This window comes from Panthera onca, chromosome B3, assembly GCF_046562875.1.
Source record: "Panthera onca isolate mPanOnc1 chromosome B3, mPanOnc1 haplotype 2, whole genome shotgun sequence".
In the NCBI taxonomy this organism is placed as follows: Eukaryota; Metazoa; Chordata; class Mammalia; order Carnivora; family Felidae; genus Panthera; species Panthera onca.
In genome coordinates, this window is record NC_138344.1 from 84,756,849 (window position 1) to 84,773,598 (window position 16,750).

The following is a 16,750-nucleotide window of genomic DNA, read 5'->3' on the forward strand; positions in this document are numbered from 1 at the left end:
GTAGACCTGAGTAGAAATCAAGAGTTGGATGCTTAACCGACTGAGCCACCCAGGCACTCCTCTTTAGTAAACTTCCTATTTATACCCAATATCTTCCTGACAGAGTGTACTAATGAGAATATATACCCTTCATTACATTTCACTTTATTGGCTCACAAAAAAGTTGTTCATGTATTTCATTACTGACAAATATCAAGAACAGAAACATGTGAGAGATATCTATAGTTACATGCAAGTGTTTAGCAAATTTTCTAATACTCATTTCTGCAAATATTTAGCTTTGTTTTCCATTTATTTATCAGCTGCATTTTAATCAGTCACTGTCTTAGGTTGGGTTCCCAAAAAAAACAGATCTGGAAACAAGGATTTGAGTGTGAATCATTTATTTGGGAGGAAGAGATCCCAGAAACCATGGATAGGGGATAGCAGAAGTGAGTAAAGGAAGAAGAGAATGATCCAATAAAGGAGATGTCACCGTTCAGGTACCTGCTATGGGCAGCTGGGACTCACTCCTGCTGGAGAGCTCAGGAGCTAGTGCAGAATTTTTCTGAGTTGTTCCACTTGAGGCACAGTAAATATTCTCCAACTCTTGTGTGTCATCCGCTAGACAAGAGTCACTGAGCACTTCTGGCCTACTACCTATTTGCAGATCTAGAGAGCTCTCAGATGGAGGGCTACAGTGTAGTAAGATGTGGTCTCCAAGGCTCAGGGATGAGGTATGCAGAAGGTATGTGAGCAGGGTCACTGTGTCATCTGTGAAGGTCAACAGAGGGCCTTCAGAATGCTTTGAACCATGCGTCCTAAGGAAGAAAGAACAAGTATTTTTAACCAAAGTTATTACTATTAAGGAAAAATTTGGCAAAAGAAGCTATTAATCTTTACCAAATTTAGAAAACAATTTGTAAGGCCTTCATATTCTAGATGTAAATCCATATCCTAAATAGTCTTCTTTATGTATGTATATACATATATACATATATATGACATATATATGTCAATGATTTAACAAATCCGAATGTATTGTCAGTATTCTTACATGAGAAAGTGATTATACAAGCAATAGCAGGATCAACTCTGCCTTTTTCTTAGCCCTTATTTTGCTTACCCTGTTAGTGTTATCTTCAGTTTGGGCTTTCTTTGAAGAGATATTTCTTAAGTCACTTGTCTATTTTATGAGGGTTATTTACTTAAAAGTAGATAATATGACCATCCATCTACTTAACTAGGCACCATAAAATACAACATTTTTAATAAAAGTAAAATGAATTACTGGGTGATGGTCAACTGTCCAACCCTCCATTTTGTGGAATTCCTATTTTTTCCTTCATGATGCTTTGCTTACTGTATATGACAGGTGACAGTTTAATATTCAAACCTACTGAGGGTGCCATTCAAATGAAATATTAGTAAAGCTTGACATTTTCCTAATTCTTGGGGTAAAAAAATAAAATAAGATAAATAAAATAAAATAAAATAAAATAAAATAAAATAAAATAAAATAGTTTTCCTATTTTACCCTCATGGATCATTTTGTGCATCCCCTGTGGTATGTACACCCCATTTTGGAGACCAGTAGACTATAGGACAAAGTTCAGATGCATTAGCATGGCATACCCAGTCCTCCAACATTTGGCCCTTGCCTACTTCTGTAACCTGAACTCTTGCCTTGTCTTGCCTCATCCCCTGCATTTCAGTTATAGTGAACTTTTGGAGTTCCCTGAATTTATCATGATGAATCATAATGTCAGAGCTTTTGCTTATACTATTGCCTTTTCCCAGAATGCTCTTTCTCTTTGGACTATCTGGTAAAACCTGCTCTCTGAAACTTTTCCTGGCCCTTTCCCACTCCCCAGGGAGCACCCAAAACACACTCTTTGGAACACTACTGTATTTTCAACCTTAGCTCAGTCCTTTTATTGAACCTATTTACTAACATTCTTGGCTCCTCCTAGAGATTATCATCTCCCTGAAATCAAAGCTGTTGTCTAGTTTATCTTTGTATCTCTAGCATATAGCTTCAAACAGGCACGTAACCTGTTAACCATGCTTGTTAACCATGGGGTCATAGTCCTATCATACACTGTATTGGTCAGCCAGCACAGAGGATTGTTTTTAGCTCTGGGTGCCACTTGAAGAAGCACTTGGATAACTGATGTGTACTCAGAAGGAAAGAATTCTAAACAATGTTATGAGAGCAACTGTAGCCTGGGACCAATGTATAGAATTAACAGGGAACAGGAATTTGGTTTTAATATAGGGAAGAATTGTCTAACAATTAGAGCTGCTTGAACACAGGATGAATGACTTTGGGGTACGGTAAGGGTTTTGTTTTTGTTTTTGTTTTGTTTTTTGCCAGTGGAGATGTTGAAATAAACCCTCAATAGATAACCTTCTTGAGCAGACTGAATAAGTGCTTAAAGCATCTAGAGTGATCATGGTGAGTGGAGGAGAATTTAGATAATCTTTCGATTGTAAACAATCAAGCTGAGATTTGAAATCATTTGATATGTCTAGTGATAGTTCTAAACTTTAATGGATGCTGTTTCAAAAAAAAAAGCAGTGATGTTATTTTAAGTAAACAATTCTTATGTAGTTCAGAGTCTCTGGATCTAGGTGAGACATAACCGTAATGCTGCTTTGCCTTCTTATGAGTCAGGCTAAGCAAATCTTTGAGCATGTATTAATGCTGTTATTTTTCTTTGTGACTATACCCACAGACATTTAACTTGCACCCTCTTTTCATTTTAGAAGTAGGGTACTTTCACTCTGCCTGACCATGGATTTAAAATTTATAGTCTGAGAGTCCGTAACAAAGTGATAGTGTCCCTTAAGTTTTAGAGAAGCAGCAGTTATCTTAATCTTCTATATATTCAGGGCTGCCCGAGACACACTATAGATAGTATATACAACAGTCTAATTATAACACCTTTAAAGGGCATGAGTCTTACAGAAACTGAGGCTTAGTGAGGTTAAAGGCACTTGGCTAAGTGCTGTACAACTAACTGGTTTCAGAACCTAGACTACAATCCATCACATCTAATTCCACTTCCATGGGTTTCTCCATTTTGTTGACCCTGAAGAATTTTGCAATCTCATAAAGGGGTAAGACATATCCATAAAACAATTAGAGAATAACAAAAGTAAAATCAAGTGCAATAAGTGTGTTACAGCTAAGGAGTACTTTGGAAGGTCAACAAGGTGAGAAATCACAGGCTAGAGGATATGGAAATTTTTATTAAGAGCAACTTTGAAAATAGCTCTGAAAGATAATTAGGCTTACACAATTTTTCTTTGGTTCCCGAAGTGCATGTTGGCTTTGTCCACATTGCCTTTCCTTCTCTTTTATTTCTTTTTAGTTTTACTACTCTCTATCATACTGGCCAATAGGGTGCAAGCATCTAATTGCAGCAAATTCTTATACATTCCAAGTGACCCCCACAAAAACAGGTTGCCATGGTAACCAAACAAAAAGGGACTAGAAAACAGAAGCAAAGTATTTACTTAATGTCTGATGGGCTCTCCGCACGATTTTCATTAGACCTGTTGCTGGCTTTCTTTTAGGTTTGGGTGCCAGTCAGTGCTTATTTTTTAAGCTGTTAAAAGATTGAAAACTTTATCAGGCCCTTTCATATAGAAAACTACAGCAAGCAGTGAAGCCACAGCAATTGATTTTTTAAATATACAAATCTTGTTTAGAAATGTTGATTTATTACATAGAGTTAACCCAGAAGCTTGAAACTCTGGCCAATGGGATTCAAGAGAACAGAAGGGCCATTTGATGATAGTAAAGAGTCTTTTAAGAATGCTACAAAAAAAGGGAGGTAATAGTAGATTTGAAATAATTTTGTTAAAGATCCTGCTATTTATTTTTGCCACATCAATATAAAGGTGTACACTAACCAGTTAGCATAGATACTTCATTGCTAATTATTTTATGTACAAAGTCCTTAATTAATAGACTGCATAATTAATACAATTTACTGTGTTCTAGCCAGTTTTCATCTTTTGGTGAAGGAAGATTTTGATGATGAAACAGAATCATTTAGGCTCATAAAAGATGTCTAACATTTTTTGAATTGGGGAATAAGACCCATTCCCTTCATCCCTACTATTGTCTTGGTATCTCTTTGAAGTGTAATAAACATTAGAACTTCAAAGGCAGTTCAGGAAGATGGCATCTGTAGCTTATGGCAAACTCTGCAGGTGTAGGCAAATAACACAGTATGTCACTAGGTGGTGGGTTTACTTGAGATCTTGGCACAACTGACTCTTCTTTTAAAAAAAGATAATTAAAATCTGCATACAATAAATAGCTTCATCTGACACTTGCTTTTAAAAATCACACTCAGATAGGGGCACTTGGGTGGCTCAGTCAGTTAAGTGTCCGACTTCAGCTCAGGTCATGATCTCACAGTTTGTGAGTTCAAGCCCCACGTTGAGCTCTGTGCTGACATCTCAGAGCCTGGAGCCTGCTTTGGATTTTGTGTTTCCCTCTCTCTCTGCCCCTTCCCTGCTCACACTCTGTCTCTCTCTCTCTCTCTCTCTCTCAAAAATAAACACTTAAAAACTTAAAAAAAAATAAAAATCACACTCATGTGTGTTTTGTCAAAAAGGAATTTTATAATATCAATGATATTTGCAGGAGTAGAAAACAAAGTTGTATGCTTGTTTGGAAGCTTAGTTAGGCAGGAGGTAAAAAAGTTATTCCATAAAGGCATGGGTCTTGTATGGAATGTTGCTGCTCTGTGATACAGATCTGTCCACTTGTATATATGGAATTAGCTGTATTGTATTAAAATGCCTTTTACATATTTCTACGTTAGTTCTCTTAATCTAACAGCTGAGCATGGGATTCTTAGAGCAAGATTTTTCTTTAACGAAGGGATTTATCTCTTAGTAATAGAGTCAGTACAATGCCAAGCTAATTCTACTCTAGGATCACAAGGAAAAAGGCAAGAAAATATAATTTTTTCCCATATAAAGAACACTTGTTTGTAATAACAATAACAAAATACATAGGAGAATGTTCATTATGTATGTCTGGGTTAATGCCTCAAATGTGATCTATCCTATTTTTATACTTTGGGATGTCTTTCTAATGACTCTGCTTTATTTTTTAAGCTTATGTATTTATTTTGAGAGAGAGAGGTGGGAAGAGAGAGAGCGAGAAAGAGAGAGAGAGAGAGAGAGAGAGAGAGGATCCCAAGCAGTCTCCACACTGTCAGTGCAGAGTTTGACTTGGGACTTGAATTCACAAACTGTGAGGCCATGACCTGAACAGAAATGAAGAGTCAGACACTCAACTGACTGAGCCAGCCAGGCATCTTTGATTCTGCTTTCTGAATTGGGCTATTCACGTAGAAGATGTTAATATGGCTTTCACACTATCATTGCTACCATTGTAACCATACAGGAAGATTAGAGTCAATGTGATGGCTAATTCCTATTTGAAATGTTTCTGTGTTGCAACCTCTAATTTAGTCTCTGGGAAGGAGGTGGGTAAGTTTGATGAATTTTTGGAGTTGGGATCCAATAGGAATAGTAGTCATGGAGTTCAAGCCTAAAGGTTAGTTGAGACAGATTTTCCTCTGAGGGCAGGGTTGGTAGATATATTCTCATCCTAAAGTTCCTGCATATGATATCTAGTACATGCACAGAAAGGCCAGGCTTTAAGGACCTGAAGTCAACATCAGAAAAATCCTGTAAAGAGTTCTTTACTGAAGTTAGGGAGATTGGGAGAGTAGCTTTGTCCTTTGTCTATCTCCAGTGAAAAATGTAGGCTGGAGGTCAGAAAGGATTTCTTCTGAATTGTTTCTGATTTGTTCCACAGCGGCATTATATACTTGGTTTTCCAAATTACTTAATGACTGATACTGACTTTTCTTTGTTTAACTAGAGTTTATTCATTGTTCCATTTTTGTCTAGTGAGCAAAATGCTAATGACTTTTCTTGGGTATAGTCTTAATTAATAATCTCAATTATCTGTAATATTTATTTAGAGTTTCAATAAGAGGCCTGAGGATAATTTAAAAAATTGCTCCCCTCCCCTAAACAACGAACCACCACCTCCACCACCTCCACCACCTCCACAGCAGCTTCTCCTTGATTGCATAAAGGGTCTAGTAAAACAACATCACCTGCTTTCCATTTTTTAATTTGTTAGCCAGAGTCTGGTAAGCCTCCTCAGTAATTCCCTTAAGTATCCAAAGGAGTCCCCTTCTTTAGCTTTCTCTCCCCACAGGGCCCATTATCTCTGTTGGGCTGCCTTAGAGAAAAAGGGGCATCTGTGACATGGTCTAACTTCTCTCAAGTCAAGGATGCCTTCAAAAGCAAAGCTTGGGTGCCTGGGGGAGGGGAGCAGGGAACAGGACAACAGGGAGGAGGGAAGGAACTGTAAACAAAGGGACAGCTGGAGATTGGCCCATTCTTTCTGGGCATTCTGTGGAACTTCTTGCAGTGAAGAAAGTAAAATCCAGAGGCATCTTTTAAAAAATGCTGTTTCTGACTTCTTAAGCTGATCTACACAAGGAATAAAGATGAGAGAAATAATGCAAGCCAGGTGGCCTGGTATGAACTTAATCCAATTTTCACTTAAGTTTGTTAGGGTTTTGAAGGGACCATTGCATTCTCTGTTTGGAAATATACTAGAGGAACCAAAAATGGGTAAGTTCTGACATCTCATGTTGTAGTTCCCTAGAACAAGATCTAAACACCTCGAATGCTACCCCTGTTAGACAAGTGTGGCTTTACACATACCAGTCCAAACAAGAAGCCATTGATTTTTTTTTAAATTAAATTTATACCTTAAATTGCTTTGGGTGAAGTATGATTAAGAAGGAGGAAAATTATTGAGAGAGAAGAGAGGGAATTTTTTCTTGAGTGATTAATTTGGATTTCATTTTTAAAAACTTAGCCAGTTGTTTCTCTTACTAACATGCCAGGCAAATATTTAGTTTTCTTAGAGAATTGAGAGCAAAATTCCACTTTCAAGGAATAAAAGATTAAAGATTAATTAAATTTATTATTTGAAAAAATAACTTTTTCTGACTATAAAAACAATCCATGTCCATTATAAAAAATTAGGGAAAAGAAATGAATTCCATATTACATAAAAATTATAATAATTTACACAACCTTCTTTAGTTGCTTTATAATTAAACTGGTCAGAGAAAAAAGTAGGAAGAATTTACTAGAATCAGAAGATGAGGGGCAATGAGGGAGAAACCTTCTTTTATGTGACTGCAAAGGAAAAAGAAAAAAGATTTTTAGGCTAGAGGCTCTGTGGGATCTGTCACCTTCCCTCTTGTGCCCCAGAACCACTGACATTGAATCTTACTCATGATAAACCCTGTAATATATATGAGCAACAGGACTGAGTGGGAGTCAACTTGGGGCTAAAGTCCTAAAAGTAGGCTCCTCCAGGATAGCTGTCCAGCACTGGCTGCTGGTTTGGCAACCAGATATAAAGGCCCCAGGAAGACCTCTGCAGGGACCAGAAAGACAGTGTGGACCCCAGAGAGTTCCCCCACAAAACCCATCCCTCTTTAACCTGGATCGAAATGAGCTCTCGGGAGTCTACTGTGTAGTTGGAAGATCCCCATGTTTAGCTCTCTGGAATATTCAAGAATCACTTCCATGTGGGTTGAATTCCATTTTGCGTACACGAATGCATCATGTGCTTTGGACTTTATTCCCCAACAAAATCACAGTCTTCCAAAATTAGCTGAGATGGTGAGATACCCTACCTTTTTTGGCGTGGTGGTCTTTTTGATTCAAGAGTGGAAAAATGGTTTTGAGGGAGCTCTGAAGAACTGAAGCCATTTTTTGTATATGTTGACTTGTAGTGAGTGGCCAAGCAAACTGCTGGGTGCTCCTGGAAGGTGGAGGGTGTCACGGTCATGGCTGGCTCTGCAGACTGTCACCAGGATTTAAGGATTAGAAACCTGGGAGGCAGTGGTGCTGGTTCATCTTGATGGCAAGTTTGAGTGATAGTGGGACTGTCATTTTGAGCTATTGTCAATGTGTGGGAATACTGTGTATTTGTGAATATTTCAGAAATCCAGGGGTCTTAGAGTAAATTTTAAAATAGTTACAAAAATCCTGACTTGTTGGTTGCTTTTATGTTCCTTCTCAGACATATTTAGAAGGAAAAATTGGGATTACGCCATCCTTTTCTTTTCCCTTTCATTCGCCCTGGTTGTAGGGGAGGAGGGGCTGCAGAATTGGTTTAGTCATCACAACTTCATAATTTAGTTGCAGTTCAAGATGTTCTCTTGTGAGAATTAGCAACCTGGGCCTGTAATGTGACATCTGTCTTGCATAGTCAAAATATTCCTTTGCTGAGCTAAAATGCCTTTTTAATGCTTTGGGGGTGACGCTTGAGACAATGCTTTATCTGCTTCTGTACGGTCTAGAGAAGATAAAAGAGCTTTAAGAAAGCTTTTCAACAGGAGATGTAAACCTCAGAACAATTGGAAACAAACAATGCCAATATCCTTTCCCATCCAAGATGTCTTCTGCTAGCCTGCCCCAGAACCAGAGAGAGAAGGAGGGGTATCTGCACATATATCTGGAGGTTGGAAGCTGGAGAGACGATTGAATTGCAGGTGAACTCTGCACTGTGATTTCGTAGTGAAGTGGCTGTGTCTGTGCCACCTGTTGCTGGCATGATTGGAGCATTAGCCCTGGCTCAGCCTCTGCACCATTGATAACTCTGCTTAACATCACCCCGGGGGAGGCTTTATTGGAAGCCTAGTCACTTTGCCTCAGCAATGGTGTACATTGGCGCCCCATTGAAACCTTTTTTTCTGACATTAGCACATTTGAATGGGCCACCAGTGAAGCCATTCAACGAGAACATGTAACCGGGGTTTCTGGGTGGCCTAGGGCTGAGCTGAGAATTCTTGTTAATGGACTGCCAGACTTAGCCTATTGAGGTACATGAACTCAGTGACCAAAGAAAAGTGAGACAAAGATGTCCCTCACAGGAACATGTAGGTCAGAAGTAGACAAAAGCAGACATGGACCAGTCAGAGCTATTTGATTACTGAGCTGAAAAGGGAACACGGATCCCTGAGCGGGGGTGGGGTCGGGTAGCGCGACTGATTCGACAGAAATCTCAAAAAAGTCCACACAATCTGAGAGCAAGGCATTTACCAGAATTGCAGGTGGTTTGTGAAGTTATTTTAAAAATGTTTTTTCCTTCCACTTGTCTTTGTGGTAATTTCCTATTTGGTAGCACTTAGAAAAGGCCCCCAATAACTAGAAAGAAAAGAAAGGGTCACCAAATTGAACTGGAAAAAGAATGCTTAAAAGTGAAAGGGGATCGCAGGGAACATTCCCCATGCTACTGGTGCCCAGTTGGTTTCAAGCTCTAAAGGGACCAGAAAAGGGGCTTTGGGAACTAGAACTTTTGCATGTTTAGGATTGTAACTTTAATATATTAGTGTAATTTCAAAGCCTTTTACTCTAAGATACTGGATAAAAAATATGTTTTTGAAGTTTTGCAAAAAGATGAAGGATAAAAGAATAATTAAAAAAGGTTAAGGGATCACTTTGGATCAACACAGTCAGTAACAGCATGCTTAGTTCTGATTGACCCCACACTGTTGCTTCTTGCTGTATAAGTTTCTGTGGGGGAGACATTGGTCCCTCAAAGTTAAATATGTGATCTATGCAAATATCTAGAGATCTAATATTCAGATGCACATGAAATTTGGAAAGTGTGTTTTAATTTTTCAAAGTGGCATTTTAATAACAATGTGAACAATTCATTCCAAACCAAGCTTACTTATTAAAACTTGATTAAAAGTTTTACAATTCTTGAGATAGCACTATATTTTAAAATGTTGTGAATTTTGGTTTTATAAGATTTGGGGAACTTATAAGTACCTGTAATCCTGTTCTATAAAAGGAGCTGAGAAGAAAGTATGTTTTTTATTGTGTCATATATAATGCACCTATTTTTATGAAGAATGTATTCAATTTTAAAAACTGTGACTGAAGGAAAAGGAAGAGTCCCATCTTAACAAGAGAGTCATATCCATTTATATTGAAACAGAACTTTATGAGGGAGACCACTTCAGGGTCCATTTAGTCCATTGTATCCATAGTGTGATTGAGACCCTCAAAGGTTTAGAAGATTGTCAAAGGCCTACCTAGTACCTGGACTTAAAAGTAACACTTTATCTGGTTATGTTTTATCTAGAATTGTTTCATCAGAGTAGGAATCAGTCTTTCTTTGTGAAGGGCTTGATTCTTTAAATTTAGGAGATGTTCTACCTCATGTTGAGTTTACTAAAGGTAAAATTGATTTACATGCCATATATATACATATATATATATGTATATATATATACATACATATATATATATGTATATATATATACATACATATATATATGTATATATATATACATACATATGTGTGTGTATATATATATGTATGTATATATATATTACTTTCATTAAATATATATATATATATATATACATATATATATATGTATATATATATATATTACTTTCATTAAATGTTTCCCCAACATTTTAAAGCCCTAGTAAAAGATAACAGGTATGATATAAACATTTTGACTTCCCTGAAAAACAAACTTTGAAACATTCCAGTTTGTCCTTTAACATTTTAAAAATCAATTCCCTTTCTTTCCACCTTCATGATAAGAGATCTTTAACTTTCTTTTGTTATATCCTATCTAGTCCACTTCTAATATTTTTCCTTTAGGCTACTTCAATTGTGTGGTACAACAATTCTATCTATGTTATTCAGAGCAACCTGATTTTGGAAACTTCAGTGTGAGTCCTCAGTTGCTTTCTGGTGAAGGGGTCTGGAATACACCACCCCCAGATATGTCACTTTGGTGTAAGGATTATTTTGAGCTGAAAGCAATTGAGAAAGACATAGGAAAATTTCTCTGTCCTCCCCATTTCTGACTAAAAGCAGGGCATAAATTTCCATTTGTAAAGGTGTTCCCTGGGGTCCTGTACCAGGGAGACCAGAGACAGCACCAAGAGGAGTCTATATAACAAACCTTACTAAACAGCAACCTTCCCACCATTTACCACTCCTAGGAGACCCGAACCCCTTTCCTGTGTCTAACCACTTCTTCAAAGTTCATCATTCTTGGTTAAAATGATATGTAAGCCTCCCTGATCCCAGTCTAATGGCTTCTTTTGGTTTTCACTTCTTTTCTGTTGATGCCCTCATGCATGATGTTAATGTTAACATCAATATACTTTGTATGCCTCTTTTTCTGTTAATCTTTTATCTGTTTAATTTGAAGAACCCCATGTTCTAAATCTGAGAAGGTAGAGGAAAAGATTTTCTTTTCTACACTAAGTAATCACTGAATTATCCCTCCTTTTGCTCCCATAAGGCTTACCACGTTGCTTTTTCTCCTCCAGTTTCCAACTCTTCAGCGTATTGTTCTTCGATGTTGTCTTACCCAATGTGGTATTTTAATCTCCTTTGCATTAATCTTTTCAGTTAAAAGTTTAAAGTCTCAAATGCCTCACTGTTAGTTAGAAATGTCTTGGCAGAGTGGTAGTGGTCCCACTGTAACATCATCTTCCTTATTATTTGGAGGGCATGTCTTAGGTTGAGAAGAAATGGTTATTTGTAAAATTTGAAGCCATCTTTCCTACAAGTAATTCATCTTTGGGTTCTCTTTTAAAGAACAGAGGCTTTAAATATCTAAATTTTGTTTGCAGATATTGTCAAAACAAAGTTGGGATAAATCAGTCCATTACTATCTGCTGAAATTTCAAAGCTTTCTCATATACAAATCAATGGAAATAGGGGTAGATTTAGGTTTCCATACATTTATCTTATTTTTGCATCCACAAAACTGCTGGGTTTGGATTTATTACTATATTAATAATAAAATAATTATTTCCATTTAGCCAATGATACTATGTATGAGGGAACTGTGTTAAGCATTTGACATGCCTTCTCTTATTGAATCCTTATAACAATGAATTAAATACTTTATTGTCTCTGTCTGGCAAATGGGAAAACTTGAACATTGAGAAATGTTCAAGAAAACTTGCCCGTGGTTACCTGGCTATTAGTGGGGAATTAGATAGTTTTTGGAAGTAGTCTAGGCCCGGCTTCTTTGAAGAAACAGGAAACTTTGAAGAAACAGAAACTGGCTTTCCAGCAGTTCAAGGTCTCTAAGTGCACAGTCAAGGGCAGGGAAATGGAACCTACACACATCAGACCACCAGGGTTATAGGCAAGACTCAAGACCAGAAGAGGTATCATGGTTGAAGGATTGTGGGGAAGGGCATGCTCAGCATTCCAACCAGTGCCTGGGTGTGTGTGTATGTTTGTGTGTGTGTGTGTGTGTGTGTGTGTGTGTGTGTGTGTGTGTGTATTTAATGTATATTTATTTTTGAGAGAGGGGAGGGAGAGAGAGAGAAACAGAGACAGAGTGTGAGTGGGGGAGGGGCAGAGAGAGAGGGAGATGCAGAATCTGAAGCAGGCTCCAGGCTCTGAGCTGTCAGCACAGAGCCCAATGGCTTGCTGTGGGGCTTGAACTCACAAACCAAGAGATCATGACCTGAGCCGAAGTTGGCCGCTTAAGTGACTGAGCCACCCTGGCACCCCTGGCATATGGAGTATTTTAAGCTGAAGGAATTTGAGAAACAGCATGTGCAGGAAGGACTTCTGATCTTCCCTGAAGCAGGTCATAAAACCATCATGTAAGAGGTGCCTTCCCAATATCTAGAGGAAAGAGCATCCTTATCTCTGAAGATGAAGGGATGCAGAGAAGATTCTGAATGAACAAGTCTTTGCTAAGTTTCTCCCAGTTTTACTACACTTACCCCATACCCTTTGTCCCATCACATTTCCCCATGATTTTCTACTCTTCATCAAACCTAATATAAAAATTCTCAGGCTTAATTATTTCTTTGTATCTTCACTTTCTTATGAAGGCTCCTATGTCAAGAAACGTGTATTAAATAAATCTGTATGCTTTTCTCTTGTTAATCTGTCTCTTGTTAGAGTGGTCTCAGAAGAATAGAGGAAAAGATATTTCTCCTCCCCTATACAACCTTCATGAAGGTGTTACAAATCATCTGAAATAGGAGGACAATCACTGTTCATAGGAGAAGGCTGACATGTTAAAATACAAATGTACCTATACCTGGAACTCCAGGTTACTCCAAAGTGGGTAGAAATTTGGCAGCAATGACTGGTGCCATTTCACTAAGGAGAAACACAAAACATGAACTTTTTACAATCACCCTGGGCATTTTAAAAAATATTGAGGTATAGGTCCTACCCCAGACCAAAGAAATGAAAATACCTGAGTTGGGGTCCAAGCATCAGATTTTTTTAAAAGCTCTCCAGATGATTCCAATGTGTATCCGATGCATAGCCAGAGTTGAGAAGCACTGACCTAGCATAATGTACAGATAAAATATTACCATGTCTAACATTGTACAGTGTTCTTTAGGAGATACAGAAATTAGAGTTAAGCCATGGTCCCTGCCTTCAAGGAAATTTTAATTTGGTTGAAGACCATCTTGGAACAAAAATGGTCACTAACAACATTACGCAGTCACTCGTTAGTAAGCGATGCCATAGTTTTAGTGGAGAGTGCTTACTGGAGTGTGTAGCATGTAATGGTGGCTGAAAACCCTCCAGTTCCTATCCTTACACCATCAGATAATAATAATAGTGCCTTCTTTTGTGCCAAACATTTTTTATAAACTTCATTAAATCTTCTCAACCACTTATCAGTTAGATATTATTCTTATTTTACTGCAAAAACCTAAAACTTGGAGATGTTATTTGCCTAAGGTCTGAGAGACAGGCTTTGAACATAGGTCTTCTGGGAACCAACATCCATGCTCTCTAACGATTCAGTTATACTATTTGGTTCTGGTAGGTGCATGGTCAGCCATTTAAGATGAGTGGCATGCCATAAAATGTTAAACATTTTAAAATATTTACACTTTTATTTGTTAATCCATATATTTTGAAAAATTCCAAATCACAGTAAAGTTGAAAGAATACATTGAATGCTATATATCTTTTATCTACATTAATCAATTATTAACATCTTAATAGATCTGCTTTATTTTGCTATTTATTGATACATACACCTTCACTTTATTGCACTTCGCAGATATTGTACTTTTTTACAAATTGTAGGTTTGTGGCAACCCTGCATCGAGCAAGTCTGCCGTCACCATTTTCCCAAAAGCACTTGTTCACTTTGTGTCTCTGGGTCACGTTTTGGTAATTCTCACAATGTTTTAAACATTCTTATTATTATTATGAGTATTATGGTGATCTGTGGTCAGTGATTGCACTTGTTGAAAGCTCTGGTGATGGTTAGCAATTTCAGCAATAAAGTGCTTTTTGATTAAGATATATACTTTTTTAGGCACAATGCTATCGCATACTTAATAGACTACAGTGTAGTGTAAATATAACTTTTATATGCACTGAGAAACCAAAGAAGTCTTGTGACTTGCTTTACTGCTGTTTTGCAGTGATCTAGAAGCAAACTTGCAGTATCTCTGAGGTGTGCCTGTACATACGTATATATGTATCTTTAGCTGTTGTTCTTGTTGTTGTTGACCCATTTGAAAGGAAGTTGCAGACATCATGATAATTTCCCCATGAATACTTCAGCATGCACTCTGCCTGAGAGTAAGGACAATTTCCTGTATCACTACTGTGGTGCTCACACCTAAGAAAATGAACACTAATTCAATTTTGGCATCAAGTGTGCAGTCCCATTTTAAAACTTCCCCAGTTATACCCAATATATCTATTCAGTTGGTTTTGTTGGCTCAAGATTCAGTCAAGGCTTATTAGTTTCACTTGGTTGTGATGTTTAGAGACTTTCAGTTTATAAGTAGTCTTTTCTGACACTGACTCTATTTTGGAGATCTAGGTCAATTGCTTTGCAAACATCTCCCTTTCTGGGATTTATCTCATTGTTTTCTCATGACTGGATTCAGGTTGAACATTCTTGGCAAGAATGCTGGATAGGTGATGTGTATTTTTTTTTTTTTTAAATTTTTAATGTTTATTTTTGAGAGATAGAGAGAGCAAGCTGGAAAGGGGCAGAGAGAGACGGAGACACAGAATCTGAAGTAGTTTCCAGGCTCTGAGCTGGAAAGAGCAAAGAGCCTGATGTGGGGCTCGAACTAATGAACTGTGAGAACATGACCTGAGCTGAAGTCAGCTGCTTAACCGACTGAGCCACCCAGGCGCTTCTAGGTGATGTATATTTCTTATTGGATCCATCAAGAGACACATAGGAGGTTGTCCCATTATTGATGGTGCTAAGTTTGATCACTTGGTTACAGTGGTGACGTCCTATCTAATTTCACCATTATAAAGTTAACCTGGTGGACATACTTTTATTTATTTATTAAAAAAAATTTTTTTAATGTTTATATATTCTTGAGAGAGAGAGAGAGAGAGAGAGAGAGAGAGAGAGAGAGAGAGACAGAGCATGAACAGGGGAAGGGCAGAGAGAGAGGGAGACACAGAATCTGAAGTAGGCTCCAGGCTCCGAGGTGTCAGCACAGAGCCTGACGCGGGGCTCGAACCCACAGGCCGTTAGATCATGACCTGAGCCAAAGTCAGACGCCCAACTGACTGAGTCACCCAGGCGCCCCTGTGTGGGCATACTTTTAAAATGATAGTATTTTACCCAGTGGTTTTAGTATCCATTAGTGATTCTTACTTACATAGTGGGTTGAAAAATGATGTTTTTTAAAAAATTCTGTCATTTTCTTAATATTTCTCAGTTGTATTAGTTGGCTCAGGCTGCCATAACAAAATACCTCAGACTGGGTGGCTTAAACAGCAGAGAGTATATATTTTCTCACACTTCTGGAGGCTAGAAGTCCAAGATCAAAGTGTCATCATGGTTGGCTTTTGGTGAATCCTCTCTTCCTGGCTTGTAGACAGCTGTCTTCTCAGTGTCCTCACGTGGCCTCTTCTCTCTGGCATGTGGAAGAGAGAACCCTTTGGTATTTCTTCCTTTTCTTATAAGGACACCAGTTCCATAGGATTAGAACCCTATCCTTATGACCTCATTTAACCTTAATTACCTCCCTAAAGGCCTATCTGCCAATATGGCTTCAACATATGAATTTTGGGTTGGACACAATTTAATCCATAACAGTTGGTATTCTCCTGTAAAGTAGAGCTTTCCTCTTTTATTTTTCTTTCTGTCCTCCTCATCTCTCTTCTCTCCCCCACTTTCTTATTCTTTTGAGTTTCACTATGGACCCATGCATTTATTTTTCATTTAATGTATTATTTCTGTCATTCATTCTGATGCTCAAAATGGATTTGGCCTCCAAACCAGCTCGAATATTCTTTTGACATGACTCTATTAGTGTTTAAGCATTTCCTTGCTTCCTTGAACAACAAGATGTTCAAGGCTACCTTGTATTTTCCCTATCCCAACCATTTCTGGAATCAGTCATTTCTCTAAGGAAACTTGGTTTCTTTTAGTGGGAGATGCTATTTAGAAACACTATCTGTGTGGTTGTTATTACTAGCTATGATTACCATGTGACTCTGTTATTTTTAATACAGTTCTCCATATTATAGCTGTAGAAACTGTACCAGTAAAGACTTTATTGAATTAAAGACTAACTCTTAAAGGGTACAATCAGGCATTTAGTAAGCCTTTGAAAAGCTTTCAAGTGGCTTGGAATGTAACATATACCTAGTAAACATTGATAAATGAAT

At 37.8% G+C, this 16,750-nt stretch overlaps 2 long non-coding RNA genes across 3 annotated transcripts; both read right to left on the bottom strand.

Annotated features, from left to right (window-relative positions):
- Window positions 1–366: 366 nt before the first annotated feature.
- Window positions 367–8,070, bottom strand: LOC144616534 (uncharacterized). Of its 2 annotated transcripts, XR_013555900.2 has the most exons (3): window positions 7,746–8,070; window positions 3,502–3,593; window positions 367–800 (listed from the first exon to the last, which is right to left on the bottom strand). It is a non-coding gene; the product is annotated as an uncharacterized LOC144616534 (long non-coding RNA). The 2 variants fall into 2 exon arrangements; XR_013555899.2 differs by lacking the exons at window positions 3,502–3,593; window positions 7,746–8,070 and adding an exon at window positions 3,281–3,436.
- A 5,089-nt stretch (window positions 8,071–13,159) lies between these two features.
- Window positions 13,160–16,021, bottom strand: LOC132668440 (uncharacterized). The gene is made up of 3 exons (XR_009605578.2): window positions 15,736–16,021; window positions 13,329–13,421; window positions 13,160–13,228 (listed from the first exon to the last, which is right to left on the bottom strand). It is a non-coding gene; the product is annotated as an uncharacterized LOC132668440 (long non-coding RNA).
- Window positions 16,022–16,750: the final 729 nt, after the last annotated feature.